Genomic DNA, 10,412 nt, shown 5'->3' on the forward strand with positions numbered 1-10,412 from the left:
GTGATGGTGTTTTCTTGATGCTGCTGTTTGTACCAGGGGTCTGCATTTGGAAAATAATGATAAATCAGCCCTGTTTGTTCACTTGGGAAGGATAATTAATCCCAATGAAATTCCATTCAAATCTCAGACAACTAGATCAGGTCTGACTGTCCGGGGAAGGGAGCATTGCAATGCTTGTGGCTATGCTCCGTTTCTGATTTCCACTACTCCAGGCCCTTTCTGGGATTTAGGGAACCTCCATGCAGAATCAAGCCAAACAAAGAAAAGAGGTACCCACTCAAAAGAACTGATGTCTCCAAAAGTATTGAAATCCCATCATGTAAGAAGAAATATAAATATAAAGATGACATTAATTGTTATAAGATAATCATGCAAAGATCAACAACAACATATGTAGTGAATTTTGTGGGTCAAGAACTTGGTTCTTTGAATCATTCCCCTCACAACTGTTCTAAAAATGAAGATTTCGGCTGCCTCTAAAGCCAAAATTTTGTACCCATGTCCCTAGAAGTGAGAGAGAGGGTCCCTTCCTTGACTGAAGTATCCAGCTCCTGAGGATCTCATGAGATATGAAACATTAAAAATGTGTCTCTCTTTAAAATGAACAGGAATATTATCTGAATTCATTCACGGGTCTGCCAGAGAACTGGGGGAGGAGCATTTTGAGCTGGACTGGGTAGGGGAGCTAAGAATGTCCTGCTTCATTGGTGGAAGTAGTTCAATCCCTGGAAATACTCCAGTGGAGCTAGGCCTCGATTTCTACATTGCTTTGGGTGCTCTCCTGAAAAGTGGTCGGTAAATAAAGCAAATCCAACAAATATTATTTTAAAAGGCTGCTGGAATGAGGCAAAGCCCTAAACTCATTCATGGAAACCAGAGCCCCACTGAAGTCAATTACCATAAAAATGGACCAAGCCACAAAGCTGAAGTTAAATGAGAGAATTTGCACAAGGCTACCCTGTAAAACATTTCCACAGAACAAGACGATGCGCTAGAGTCTAGATAGTTTCTTGCGGCAGGAACTAGTTACCTTTCACCAGAAAGAAGTTTCTCCCTCCTGACAGCTCAGCTGAACCCTCCAAGACCCTCTAATTAATTAACTTCCAGATGGTGGAGACAGACCAGGGCAAAGGAGCTTGCAATTCATTCTCCTGCTTATTTTTGGGTCTTCAGTGTGTGCTTCTGGGAACAAGCAAGGCTACGGTTGTGCTAGCGAAATATGTTGTCTGCCTTTTCACAAACACAAAGAAAAATAGCATGGTGATGGAAGCCCTCTTTTTGCCCTTTCCTGTTGTCAATCAAAGCTATTTTGCATGGGCAATATCAGCTGTTGTGCAGTGAAGGCAGGAACATCTATGCTTATAAATTTGTTCTTCCTTAAAACTTCCAGAATTTGCCTTGGTGATCAATATAGTCCTCTTTCGTTAATGAAACTGCTTTGGGCACACCTGATACATTACCCCTCCCCCCAGAATATAAAATTCAGATATTTTTCCCATAAAGGTAAAGGTATCCCCTGTGCAAGCATTGAGTCGTGTCTGACCCTTGGGGTGATGCCCTCTAGCGTTTTCTTGGCAGACTCAATACAGGGTGGTTGGCCATTCCCTTCCCCAGTCATTACTGTTTACCCCCCAGCAGCAAGCTGGGTACTCATTTTACCAACCTCGGAAGGATGGATGGCTGAGTCAACCTTGAGCTGGCTGCTGGGATCGAACTCCCAGCCTCATGGGCAGAGCTTCAGACAGCATGTCTGCTGCCTTACCACTCTGTGCCACAAGAGGCTCTTCTTATTTCTTTTTCCCATACCATGTTACAATGACTTGAGTGTAAGAAGGCAGGAAACAAAGAATGTGGGACTCAAAGTCCAAGGCTGATTCCTATCTTGTGGCAGGCCTGTGTGGACAGGGAAGAGACCCGGCTCCTTCTTGTCCTATGGTGGCCCACAGAGGGCAAAAAATGCCCTGGTCAGCTTTGTGGTGCTTTAACACACTGTGGAGTGGACCGGGGCATTTATTTTTATTCTGCAGGAAAGTGGGATTGAGTTTCATGCAATCCCACCTTCCTGCAAAATAACCCCTGCACCCCCCCCCCCCAACCCGTGTGGTGGAAATAATCTGCCACTGCCTTGTTTCCTGCAGGGGCATATTTCAGTAGGATACCAGATGTCCCATATCTGTGGGGCACATTTCAGCGCCGGAGCAGATCCGGTGCTGAAATGTGTCCCCCTGTGGCCACAGACTGCTGCAAGGCATGCTGCTCTGCAGCAACGCACCGCCGGCGGCCCAGTGTGGCTGCCACCATGCAGAAGGGGCCTAAGCCAGGCTTTCTCAACCAGGATATTGTGAAAGGTTTCTTGAAGCCTGAAGAATGTATCAGGGTTTCTCAATTGTAAAAAAAAAAGTTGAGAAAGACTGGTCTAAGCAGTAACATTAAAGTTTTAGCCATTTATGTGACATGCAAGCAATGTAATGGTTGACACGCACTATCTTGAGATCTTTCTTTCATGATATTCTTGGGCAATGTTACAGGGTCAAACAAAATGAAATACTGATTTAGGGTTGTCAGCTCTGGGTTGGGAAAAACCTGGAGACTTTGGGGGTAGGTATAGAGTTAGGGTTGCTAGGCCTAGGCTGGCAACTAGCAGGACACTGGAGTATCTGGCACATGTATGTGTGTGTGTGTGTGTGTGTTTGTCATGTATGATGTCACTTCTGGGAAAGACGCCTCTCCAAGAACCACTGGAAACGGTACACTAAAACTATAGGAGGGGTCAGAAGTATCACTATGAATTCCTTGTTTAAAAAAAAAAGTAATCTCTATTTCTGGTTTCAGATGTAGTCTCCCTTCTGCTTTTTCTTCGGCTGAGTATAATTATATAATATACCCAACATATGTTGGGTCTGGGGTACACAACTGGACTAAGTACTGTACATTCGTAAGTGGGATAAAGAAGCTTTTTGTTTCTTCTCAGCAGAAATGGGGCAGAGGGTTTTTCTACCCGTTAGCTCATCCTTTTTCCTGAAAGTTGTGTTTTTTTAAAATTAAACTGAACAATAGTCCCATCAGCTGTGGCCACTTGGAGTGCTTAATTCATCCCCTTCATGATGTTTATCCGCTCAAAATGTCTCCTCCTGAAGCGGCTTTTTCTTCTGCGGGGAAAGATACCACTTGGATCTTACACTCCGGGGTATCAAAAAGGAGGTTTTGAACAGATATAGAAAGAAGGGAAAGGAACAAATGGCTTTCTCCCCCATGACTTTTCAAAAGAAACCCCTGAGGCTGCTTTTCACAGCAAAATAACAAGCCACCGGATAGAAGAAACATGCAACTGCATGTAATGTATGGTTTGCCCTTCAAACCATTGGGGCTTCATTTGCATGTAAATAACCCAGAGGGATGTCTAGTGGTGCATTTACCAAAGCATATTACCATAATGAAAAATGCTTACAAGTTACTAATCATGGAATATAGAGTAAGAAGGTTTGTCTACACAATCGGTTATCTGAGATAACAGCCTCTTCGCAGATTGCATTCTTCAGATTGTTTCTATGAGCAAGGAATTGATTTTCAAGGATGAAGAGGGCTGGACAAGGGGGTTGAGCCTCTGAATAACTGCAGGATCTTTGCATACCTCGGTTGCTTGTGAACTAGATGCCAATAAAAATTGAGAATCTTGAATTTGTAAATACATCTATTCTGTGGGCAACCCTTTCTTCTTTTCCATATCACTGGCTGAAGTTTCATCTCTACACACTGTATACTGGATTAATTCTCTGCTTTTGCCTACCCCTCATCATTTCCAGATCAAAGTGGGTGTTTCTCCTTCTAGTTAAAGACATAGTAGAAAAACGTAATAGTCCTTTAATCATCAGGCTTAACAGTTCCAAATTAACCTTACCAACTGCAGTTTGTAAAATTCAGTTACCATAGAGCAGTCTTTCTCAACCTTATTACCGTTGAAAAGCCCCTGAAACATTCTTCAGGCTTCAAGAAACCCCAGAAGTGGCATGATCATGCAGAAGATGGTTGGGAAGCAGAGCTATATACACACCCACATGGGGCCCCTCCCCACCCTCTCCAGGCCCATCATTGGCCGTTTGGGGAGGGGTGGGTCGACATTTATGCTCGTATCACCCAATAAATGTTTTTAAAATTTTTAAGAATATATTAAAAATGAATTAGCTCCCATCCATTTGGGAAACCCTTCGAGGGCTGTCAAGAAAGCCTGCCATAAAGTAAAAACAGGCCACTGTTTGAAGTGTGGTGGGGGTTGCTTAGAAGAAGAAGAAGAAGAAGAAGAAGAAGAAGAAGAAGAAGAAGAAGAAGAAGAAGAAGAAGAAGAAGAAGAAGAAGAAGAAGAAGAAGAGTTGGTTTCTGTACTCCACTCTACCTTGAGGTATCTCAAAGTGGCTTACAATCACTTTTCTCTTCCTCTCCCCACAACAGACACCTTGTGAGGTAGGTAGAGCTGAGAGAATTCTGAGAGTTCTTGCCCAAGGTCATCCAGCAGGCCCCATGTGAAGGACGAGGAACTCAAAACCAGTTCTCCACATTAGAGGCTGTTGTGCTTAACCCCTACATCGCACTGGTGGCTTGAACATACAGACAAAAGCCACAGAGTACACAGCAAAAAGTGCACCTTCCTCTTTTCATCTGAATGAATTAGGGAGGTTGTATAATATACAAGTCTATATAAGTTTCGGGGTATTTTTTTTCTTGAGTTGGAAATAAAGTGACAGCTTACTTTCATTTTTCTTAAGGAAAAAAAAAACCTCTACATGATCCCTATTGGCCAAGATTGGCAATAGCTTGCCTTTGTTGCTCTTGTATTCCAAAAGTTCAGCATTGTTCCATTAATTTGCATGACTAGGGACTCTAAGGATTTAAACTCGTGATTAATGAGCCCTTAAACTAGGCACTCCCTGTGAGCCAGTATCTAGTTCGAGTTATATTTAATTTCTTTTCAATGCTCCCAAAGATGGGAAATCTTGCTGGGAAAAGTCAGTCAAGGAAGGGGAAAAAAAAATCCACTGCATTTATTATGTTGATTGCCTATTCATATGGTTTCTTAGACTAATTCAGCTCTGTGTTCGGGATGGATATTATCATTCATGTCCATAAGCTAAGAGAATCTATTCTGTACTGGAAGAGAAAAAAAACCCACCATGTTTCTAAAAGTTGCACATACTCTCTTGTTGGCAATCTCAATTTGCTCCAAATTGCAGTCCTCCTTAACCTTGCAAACCTATCTTCTTTGTGGCATACGAGGAAATATATTAAATCTCCCAAGTCCTAATTACCTTATGGGTTTGCTTGAACTGCGCAATTCACATTTTTCATTCAAGAGCTTGCCTCTGGCATGAGTCACTGAGAGGTTTTTCTTTTCACAAAGGTTACAACGGTGGGGTGTTTGGCATGTGCACTGGAAACAGATTTTCACATTCAGATGTTCTCTGAACATTAATCCACACTTAAGCTGCCTGAGTTCCCATAAGATATATAACAACTGAAAGCTGTGATTGTGACTTGTTGAGTAATGGCTTCCCTTACATCTTCATTCAAATGTTATCACCGAACTCTTGAGAAAGGCTGCTGATCTTAGCAAATTTCTTCAGCTAGGTCGCTTGGTGCGACCTATTCTTGGATTTCCGTATCTTTGGAACTTTCTTTTAGCATTATGAAGATCTGAATACATATACGGTTGGATCCCCAATCCCCTTCTGATTGTGGAAGTCACATTTCCGCTTGCATGAAGGGGGGGGGGGGAGGAGATGTCTGTTAATTCACTTCCCTATGATGCTTCCCCATGCCATATCCTAAGATACATTTCAGGCAGCACAACAAGCTGCATTGTGAGGGAGGAAGTTTTGACCCACAAGTACTTTTTAAAGCAGGGGTCCCCAACCCCCGGTCCGCGGCCCGGTAGCGGGCGGCAAAGGCCATCGTACTGGGCCGCCAGCGGCCACACCCGCCTCCCCCCCTGCAGCGAGAGGGGGGGAAAGAGGCCGGCACGGCAGCCGGCGCGGCAGCCGGCGCGGCAGCCGGCGCGGCAGCCGGCGCGGCAGCCGGCGCGGCAGCCGGCGCGGCAGCCGGCGCGGCAGCCGGCGCGGCACCCGGCGCGGCACCCGGCGCGGCACCCGGCGCGGCACCCGGCGCGGCAGCGACGCTAACGCACATGCACGGAACTCCCGCGCATGCGCGTTCGCGCCCCCTGGTGGACAAAACACGCATGCGCGGCAACTCTGCGCATGTTTGTTAGCGCAACCTGGTGGCCAAAACACGCATGCACGGCAGTTCCGCGCATGCGCGTTTTTGAACAACTGCGGCAGCCGGGCCGCTGGCTCTCTCCCACCCCCGGAGGCGGTCCCCGACCAGATGAAGGTTGGGGACCGCTGTTTTAAAGATCCAGCCTTCAGAGTTCCCAGCTGATTCTGCTATTTATTCATGCTTATGGTCTTGCAGATTTAGGTTTGGAATCTCTGACTCCATGGGCACATCTAAACTACAAATATTTTTATACACTATATCAGGGGTAGTCAACCTGTGGTCCTCCAGATGTTCATGGACTACAATTCCCATGAAACCCTGCAAGCAAACGCCGGCAGGGGCTCATGGGAATTGTAGTCTATGGACATCTGGAGGACCACAGGTTAACTACCTCTGGACTATATCATATAGGCAATGTCTCAAAGTATACTGGGAATTGTAGTTTGGTGTTAGGGATGCTTCATTCTTCTAACAGAACAGTCCATCCAAGGGGTGCTTATGGAGAAATAATTTGTTGATCCAGGGAAGTCAGCACAGATTTGTCTCCAACAGGTCCTGCCAGCCCAACCTGGTTTCCTTCTTTGACTGAGTAATAGACTTATTAGATCGTGAAAACTCAGTGGATGTTGTTTACCAAGATTTCAGTAAGGCTTTTGACAAGGTTCCCCATGATGTTGTGATGGGTAAACTGGAGGACTGTAGACTGGATTTTCAGAAGGTTAGATGGATAGGGAGCTGGCTAGAAAACTGCACCCAAAGAGTGCTTGTCAGTGGTATTTTATCAGAATGGAGAGAGGTGAGCAGCGGAGTGCCACAGGGTTTGGGACTGGGTCTGGTGTTTTTCAACATTTTTATCCATGATCTGTATGAGGGGGTAGGGGGACTCCTCATAAAATTTGGGCATGACACCAAATTGGGAGGAGTAGCAGACACCTGAGAAGATAGAGTTCAACAAGATCTGAACATGCTGGAAAAGTGGTCAAATGAGAACAAGATGCAATTCAGTAAGGAGAAGTGTTCTACATCTGGGACACAAAAATGAGAAGCATGCATATGTCTGGGTAGCAGTGTGTGTGTGAACGTGATCTTGGGGTACTTGTGGACTGTAAGCTAAATATGAGCAGACACTGTGATGTAGTGAAGGCAAATGAAGTCTTGGGCTGTAGCAACAGAGGTGTCACATCAAAATCACAAGACCACTGCATACCACATTGGTCAGACCCCACCTGGAGTACCATGTGCAGTTCTGGAGGCTTCACTTCAAAAAGGCTGTGGAGAAGGGTTCAGAGGAGAGTGATGAGAATGATCCGGGGCCTAAGGACCAAGCCCTATGAGGAAAGGCTGAGGTACTTGGAGAAGTTTATCCTGGAGAAAAGGAGGTTGAGAGGGGATATGATTGCTGTCTTTATTTGAAAAGTTTTCACTTGAAGGAGGGCAGGGAAAGGTTCCTGTTGGCTGCAGAGGATAGGACCCACAGTAATGGGTTTAAACTATGTGGAGAATATTGGCTAGATACCAGGACATTTTTTTTTCAAAGTCATAGTTCAGCAGTGGAATTGACTGCCTATGGAGGTTCCCCTCACTGGCAGTCTTCAAGTAGCTGCTGTACAGATATCCTGGATGCTTTAGGCTGATCCTGCATTGAACAGGGGGTTGGACTAGGTAGCTTGTATGGCTCCTTCCAACTGTATCATTGGATAGTATTAAACATATGAGATAGTATTAAACCTATGTGAAAGTCACTTGTAGCTTCTCATAAGCAAGGCAGAGGTGGGAAACCTCTTATTTAACCTTACTTTTTTATTTCTCTTGTACCATCATGGCCACTAGAGCTTTGACCTGGAAGCATAATAGAAATCTTCTCTCTTCCTGAAGTCAGAAAACTGCACCTACATCCTACCTTTGATTTCTCCCTTCGAAAACAGAGTTTGTTCTACTGAAGCGATTGTTTTTGTCTGCTGACACTCTCATATTGCCCCTGAAAATGTCATTTTAGCCCTCAGAGTTGTCTGGTGGTTCTGATCAATACAAGTTCCAGTAAGCTGTCCTTTGACCAGAAAAAAATGCCGCATCTCCCATCTTTAAATCGTCCAGCGGCGCGGGGCGCCGCGGACTAAAGAATAGAATAAGGGCTGTGAGGGAGGAGTTAGGGCGGGCTGTGTCCAGGATAAAAACTTGGAGGAGCGAATCAGGAGCCGTGAAGCAACTCCTGATTTGCTTCTCCGAGTGGCACTCCAGGGCCAAGTGTCCAATTGGGAGGCGCGCGAAGCGTGCCTCCCTGTTGGAAACTTGGCCCGTCTAGCGGACCCCACACCACACACTCCACTCCTCCCGAGCCGCCATCCTACCTGGATGGCCACCAGGAAGGAGGCTCACCCCACTTCTCTGGGCTCGGGGGAAAGCGCTTTCCCCCCGCCCAGCTACTGCCCTTCTCCGCGCACCGACCTCCACGCCACCCTACCCCGCCAGCTGCCACCCGAGCCCTTCCCACCCCACCCCGAGCGTCCATCCCCAGCCGACGAAGCCCCCGCCCTTCCCACCCCCAAACCCCCACTTACATGCGGTTGCTTGCCTGCCCGGCCCTGGAATTTCCCACTGCCGCAACGATGACGCGCTGTCGTCCCACGCTTCCCCGCTTCCTCTGCACTTCGCCGCCGCCGCACCCAATTCCCACCAGACAAGATGGCGGCGCCGACGACGACAAGGGCGGTGACCCGCTCCCCCCTCAGCGGCCCGCCAATGCCTCCAATGGCTGCCAAAAACACCCACTGCTCCAACGAGCACCGCCGCGTCCCGCTGCCGCGTAGTCGCTGCCACAAAGCCATTGCCAGCGGCCCGCTGGTGCCTCTGATGCCCGGCACAAAATGGCGCCGCTGCGCCGGGGACCTCTGCGATGCCGCTGCCGACCCAACGCCACCCCCACCTATTGCACCCCAACCTCAGCCGCCTGCCCTCCCGCTGCCCACCTTGACCCTTGACCCTGCTGGCTGCCAGAGCCACGGTGAGTCTCCAGGATGGGAGGGGGTCCGCATTAAAACAGGCGCCCCCCCACGCCAGGGCCCGTCGACCAGCCGCCCGGGACCACATTCAACCCCAGCTAGCGCCCGCTATATTTTGAGGACAGTGGGCTTAATTCCTAGTTGTTCCATAAATGAAGACACAACCCAGAACGCTAATTATAATGTTCCTTACCTCTTCTTGAATAATTAAATATTTTATTGTGATGTTACAATTTGTATTTATTAGCCTTAGCTGGGGAACAAAATTAAACATAATGAGGGCTGTTAGTGTCTCTCTTTCAGAGACAGGACCGTGCTCAGAGAATGTATATCATTTGCACCAATGGTGATTAATGGGTTTAATTTACTTGAGTTGCATATGTCGGACGGCTTGCGGGGGAGGGAAGGAGGGTGACTGGGATTGCTAAAATCCTTTTAATTAGACTAATAATGCCAAGTCTGCATGTGTTAACTAGGATGCTCTATTAATTAGGTCTGGTAGGCAGTTCCTGTGAAAGGTGGCATGGTATCATTGAGATATTTCTTATGATCCCTGGAGAGCTATTAAGCTTACAAATGGAGCGTGGCATTACATAGAAGTGCAAACAAACAGCCTTTAATCTGTCTAGGATGGAGAAATCTGGTGTTGGGGGTAAGGAGGAGGGGAGAGACAGAGAGAATTGATGGATGAAGTAGTTTTTGCTTTGGAACTTCCCTAGTTTTTGACATTGGGGATGTTGTCGTTCTTTCAATCCTGGGGCAGGAGAGAAAGACACACATCTCTCTCCTGTCTTTTTTCCTCTGATGGCTAATAACTGTGTGTGGGGAGAGTTTGTTTCAATCAGAGAAACCACCCATGGGTAGAAAATTGCAACTTGTTCTGAAAATCATTTGGAAGATCCAGTCATAGATCTTCCAGCAAGTTCTCTGTTTTGATGATCCAGTAGCAATGGGTTTGATGCATGGAAGAAGCTCAGCTCTGTCCTTGATTTCCAACAGGGCACAACCCTGATCCAAATTGCAATGTGTTATTTTATAGACTTGCTGAGATCAATGATTGTTGTCCTATGTTTGGGTTCTTCATGAGCACATGTGGCCTGGAGAGAGTAAACAGAGACAAATATAATTCTAGGATTTGGAACTATC

This window comes from Paroedura picta, chromosome 3 (assembly GCF_049243985.1).
Source record: "Paroedura picta isolate Pp20150507F chromosome 3, Ppicta_v3.0, whole genome shotgun sequence".
Taxonomy (NCBI): Eukaryota; Metazoa; Chordata; class Lepidosauria; order Squamata; family Gekkonidae; genus Paroedura; species Paroedura picta.